Raw genomic sequence first — 6,000 nt, 5'->3', positions numbered from 1 at the left:
CAAGAGTCTTCTCCAACACCACAGTTCAAAAGCATCAATTTGGCACTCAGCTTTCTTTTATAGTCCAACTCTCACATCCATACATGACTACTGGAAAACCATAGCTTTGACTAGACAGACTTCTGTTGGCAAAAGTATTATGACTACATTATAGTTCCTAATTTTGAGGCTTGGGTATTTTCAATTTCTACCTCACATGCTTTATTAATATTTGTAGTTTTAACAATGAGAATGTATTTTTTTATTTATTTTTTATTTTTTGAGAATGTATTTTTTTTTAAGCACAAGTAAAAATAGAGTTTTAAACAGATTAAAAGGAAGCAGTACAAACATATTCCTGACACATACTTTAGGTTCTGTATAACAGAGATCCAGGACTACATGTCAGGCTGAAGAGTGTATACAGGATCTAAACATAGTTTCTAGGAAGTAAAAGAACTGATAAATTATTTCTGGATAATAGATGGCAAAATGTTCAATATGATCTCTTTTATATGAGTTCTGAAATATGTTGCCTTGAAGGAGATGAACTTCAAACAGTGTTTCACTTATTAACTTCTGTCAATGGATATGCTTTAAAAAAGTGACTTTTTCTAATCTTTGTGATTGTCTTTATTTAAAAAGTGACTTTTTCTAATCTTTGTGATTTGTCTTTATTTTTAAAAAGTGACTTTTCTAATCTTTGTGATTGTCTTTATCTTTAGAAACATTTATTTCTACTAATGTTTGAGAAATGTTCTCAAAGTAAATTGAGTATGAGGAATTAAAAAAGGGATTTAGTAATATGTCTTTTTGAAATGCTAATCCTTGGAACATTTAAAAAATTTACAGCTCACATCAGTCTCCTGGTTACACTGAATAAATTGGAACATTTGCACTTAGCCAGTTAACTTCCTTGAGGAGGAAGCTTAGCAAGGAACTTTTTTCTTTAAGTATACCCAAGTGACTTTCTTCATTCTAAAAGATCCTGCAATTCAACAGGATTAAAAGCAACATTGTATACTAAAATCTAATTTCTGGAAATAACAGCAGGCTATTATTTGAGAAAATACTAACTTTGAGGATGAGATAAGTCCAGACCACATGAAAAAGTCAAATTGCATATCTTCTCTCCTGCAGACCTTTGTCTTCCAGAGAAAAGAGTAACAGACTTTCTCCAGGAGTAGTTCTCAGAATGCAATATATTTATTCAACATTCACCAAAACTTGTAGTACTCATCATGTGCTCAACATTATTCTAGATGCTAGAAATACAGTATTGAGCAAAGCAGACAAAAATACCCTCTTGGAGTTTATACGCTTGGAAATAAAACCACAGTGATACCAATTCCTAAAATCTGAATTAATTTTAGACCTAGACAAGTGGGCAGGGGCTAAGTTTGTCAACTGTTTTCCTTAGAAATATCCTTCTATTAAAGGTACAGATTAATAATCTTGGAGTTGAGTGATCTTTGAACTACTCTGAAATGAATGTTTCTTAAATATTTTAGAAATAAAACATTAATAACTTATGAACTTAAAAGAATATAAGAAATGATTAAAACTAGACTCAATATAGGCTTAATTGATATTTGAGTTTTGTTGAATATATTTGAAAATAATTATAGAATTCATACCTTTAAAATACCTTATATTATTAGAGTATTACATATATTATTTATACATATAAGAATAATTTTCTTAAGGTATTGAGTTTTTTAATTAAGTTTGGAATTTGAAATTCAAAGATTTTGAATAAAGGGATATTTTCTTTCTTCTTTTTACTTATTTACTTCTGGCTGTGCTGGGTCTTTATTGCCGCATGGGCTTTTCTCTAGTTGTGGCGAGCTAGGAGTACTCTCTAGTTGAGGTGCGTGGGCTTCTCATTGAGGAGACCTCTTCTGTTGAAGAGCATGGGTTCTAGCATGCTGGGGTCTCAGCAGTTGCCGCTCCCCGAGTCCGGTGCTCAGCTCCACAGCTGTGGTGCATGGGGTTTAGTTGCTCTCTGCCCTACGGGATCCTCCCAGACCAGGGATAGAACCTATATCTCCTTCATTGGCAGGCGGATTCTTTACCACTGAGCCACCAGGGAAGCCCCAGGATTCTTTTCGAACATGTCCTTTTGGTCAACATGCTTCAAATTACTTTATGGAAATGTAACTAAACTTCTCAGGCTTCTCTGCAGAGGTAGTTAGGGTTTACTTCGTTTTTGGTTTTTGTAATCAGATAAGCACACGTTAATATAAGCTAATAAAGAATAAACTCTATTCTACTGAACTTTGGAACAAAAGAGTTTGATACCCATGTTTTCTTACCATTTACTTCACATCTTCAATTACCCTCAACTCTTTCTAAAATAGATTCATCTCTTTAAGAAACTGAACACTCTAGATTTTTTTCCTGTTGTTCTTTTCCCTCTTTTCCCACAGATGAAAGACTGATGATTATTTGTTGATGGTTATAAGTTCAAAACACTTGACATATATAGACTGGGAAGCATTAAATATTTTAGCTGCACATTTAGGACTTGAAATCATTCTACATTTAAATCTATTTATACTAAATGCATTCTGAATTTCCTAATGTGCACTGATAGAAAAAGCTTGCTAAAAATGAATCTATTTTCCAGGATTTACAAAAATCATTTACTCATTCATCTTCAACTATCTTTATAAAATTTGGTTTTCACTTTTGGAGAAAATGTTTATTAGCATGTCTAAAGGTTTTTTTTCTTTGCTAGGTGAGGGTAAATTCAAACCACCATTACAGTCTGTGACTCTCAATTTGGTGGATTTTTTTTTTCACGTTCAGGATCTTTGTTCAAGATAAATCACACACTCCTTTTAGGCAATGAGAATTTTGTTGACTTGTCCTGGTTGTTTTCCACTGGTATATTGGTTTCTTGTACTTTAAGTGGGGGCTAGGCTCATGTAGAGGATTGGTCTATCTTATGTCAAAAAAGCAGATAAGTGAGCAGCATTAAACGTTGCTTTGATGCCAGAATGGTTTCAAGTCAGTGCATCTTGTTTTATGGTGTAATATATGTATGTATAATCTGCATCATCACCTATAAAGGGTAACAGGGCATAGAGGAGTGATTCAGGATCAAGCAAAGAGTAGAATGTGATTTTTTCACCCCCAAAGAAGATGTAGAATACAGTTTTATCATTCAGGTAAGTGAACTGTGAGAAATAGATGGTAGATGATATTCATGTATCTGACAAGCAGTTTGTTTTCAGATAGCCTAATGGAATTAAAATCACCAGTAAGGTGACTCAGCTGGTAAAGAATCTGTCTGCAATGCAGGAGACCTGGGTTCAGTCCCTGGGTCGGGAAGATCCCCTGGGGAAGGGAATGGCAACCCACTCCAGTATCTTGTCTGGAGAATTCCATGGACAGAAGAGCCTGGCAGGCTAAAGAGTCGGACACTACTGAACGACTAACACTTTCACTTTCAAGGAAAGGCAAGGCACATTCTATCAAATTAGAAGTAGTGTTTTTGAATATATATATATATAAAAGATATTCTAAGTATGCTAATTATTAGATGATGATAAAATCTACTTCTGCCTAATCACAGAGCCTAACACTTTGGTCTTATTAGGGACTGAATGGTTGTTCCCTCAAAATGTATATATTGAAGCTCTAACCGCTAATGTAATGGTATTAAGAGATGGGGTCTTTGGGAGGTAATTAGGTCTGGATGAGGTCGTGAGCATCACCAATTGGATAACATCACTGATTAAATGAATGTGAACTTGGATGGAGTGCAGGAGATGGTGAGGGACAGGGAGGCCTGGCATGCTGCAGTCCATGGGGTCACAAAGAGTCAGACATAACTTAGTGACTGAACAAAAACAGGGGTATAGAACATGTCAGATTTGCCAAGGATTAACATTTGATTTTAGGGTGGCTATGCCTTGGATATTACATTCGCAATAATTTTCATTCCTATGTGCTAATTTTGAGTAGGACAGAAAAAGGATAGATTTGTGGCTTATGTGTTCATAATAATTGGAAATAGTTCACATTTGTGAGACTTATTTGTGAATTCCAAAAAAGAGGTTGAGAACTTCAGGGCCTAATTCAGGTGGTCTGTAAGGCTCTCTGCTCCATAACATTCCGTGATCCCATTATTCCACTAGGGATGTTCTCCAGTCCTCACTCAGGAACCAAATGGATAGAAAATATTCTTGGGTTACTTCATCTACCACTGAGAGTTATCACAGTTATTTCATTTTATTAATTCAAAAGAAAAAAGTGAAAGTGTTGGTCGCTTGGTCGTGTCTGACTCTGTGACCCCATAAACCCACCAGGCTTTTCTGTCCATGAGATTCTCCAGGCAAGAATACTATAGTGGGTAGCCAGCCATTCCCTTCTCCAGGGGGTCTTCCTGACCCAGGGATCGACCCTGGGTTTCCTGCATTACAGGCAGATTCTTTACCATCTGAGCCATCAAGGAAGCCCAATTCTAAAGAAATATAGGTGTTAAATGTTTGGAATAATTTGTTCTAAATTTACAACAGCAGTTTTCCGACTTATTTGTGTGTGTGTGTGTGTGTGTGTGTGTGTATATATATACACACATATATGTATATATATTCTAAGTGTGAACAGTGATAAAAATTGCTGAAAAGAGTCACCAAAACAAAGAAAAAGACAATGGGAAGGACTTGCCTGGTGGTCCAGGGACTCAGACTCCAGACTCCCAGTGTAGGCGGCACGGTTCCATCCATGGTTAGGGAACTAGATCCCACATACCACCACTGAAGATTACACATACCACAAATAAAACATCCCATGTGCTGCAACTAAGACCTGACCCAACCAAGTAAATAAGTGCTTAACAAAGAGACACTAGGAAATGCAATATGATCATTTAGTTCATCAAACTGAAGAGCTATCCACTCACTGTGGATGTCAAATGTAATAACTTAAGTCTTAGCAAGACTGCAGGAGACAGGGAAAAATAGGAATAGCGTAAGACGATGATATTTACCTTTGGAGATTAAAAATGGTAGTGGGATAATTTACTGACATGTGATCAATGATGAGAGCGTCCCCACATAACAATGAGGAGAGGGACAGAAACACCCGTTCAAACACTACAGTATTCTGAGGACACTTAGTGTGGGACAAGTTAGGTTCTGCATGACTCAGTAACCCTCTAGGGATTCTTAGTGCCAATTTAAGACGAAAGCTCACCAATTAGAACAGCACAGCATTCTGGAATTAGACAGTGTTGGGGAAAGCAATCTTTCTTACTTGCAAGAGTTGAAAATAGCAATATATTGCTGCATGGTTCGGTTTGTTGGTTGTTCATAAAAAATTTTGATTCATCAAGAAAATTTAAAAAATATTTTGAGAAACTTCTATTTTATAAAGCAGAGAGCTAAGTATATTTTCAAAAGACTTTATTGATGAAAAGAACACTTTTTGTGGAGTCTGAAGATTCTGATATTGTGTCTTCTACTTACAAGGTAAGTGATTTTGAAAGTCATTTAACTTCTCTGAGCTTTCATTTTTTCCCCCCTTCTGTATAGTGAAAATATTTGTTTTACAGACCTTGAAGAGTGAAGGAGAGGGTCCAAATCTAATTGAATAATGTAAGTTCTTTGAGTAATTGAAATGCATAAAGCATATTTGTAAGATTATGTTACCATAATTAAAATTTTTAAGGTTTGAAAGTATAGTTTAAAAGATAGGCAATCCTCCCTTTTTCCAAAAACCTCATTCCTCATGCCTGGTAAATAAAGCATGACTGAAGAATAAATCAGTTACTATTGATTTCAGGGACCAGAATTCTTCAAAGGAAAAATGAACCAAATAAGTAAACAACAGGGGGATGACTTTATTTACATATTGGGAATGGAATTTGACTTGTAATTAGTTAAACTTGATGAAATTTCTGTTTTATACATATCACAAGGTATCTTTGAAATAAATGCAGTTTTCGGCCTCCTCAAAGCATACAGAAGTCTAACTGATGCTCTGTGATATTAGCTTTAAACATGATTTTAT

At 35.4% G+C, this 6,000-nt stretch overlaps 1 protein-coding gene across 1 annotated transcript in view; it reads left to right on the top strand.

The window, feature by feature from the left end:
- Positions 1–5,384: 5,384 nt before the first annotated feature.
- GRIK2 (glutamate ionotropic receptor kainate type subunit 2) overlaps positions 5,385–6,000 on the top strand; it is a 732,075-nt gene continuing 731,459 nt past the window's right edge. The window contains exon 1 of the mRNA XM_070450050.1: positions 5,385–5,459. The gene's annotated coding sequence lies outside the window, so the exon portion shown is untranslated. The remainder of the gene's footprint in view (positions 5,460–6,000) is intronic.

The sequence above is a fragment of the Odocoileus virginianus genome, chromosome 19 (genome assembly GCF_023699985.2).
Source record: "Odocoileus virginianus isolate 20LAN1187 ecotype Illinois chromosome 19, Ovbor_1.2, whole genome shotgun sequence".
Lineage (NCBI taxonomy): Eukaryota > Metazoa > Chordata > Mammalia > Artiodactyla > Cervidae > Odocoileus > Odocoileus virginianus.
This window is presented reverse-complemented; position numbering and strand designations above follow the sequence as displayed.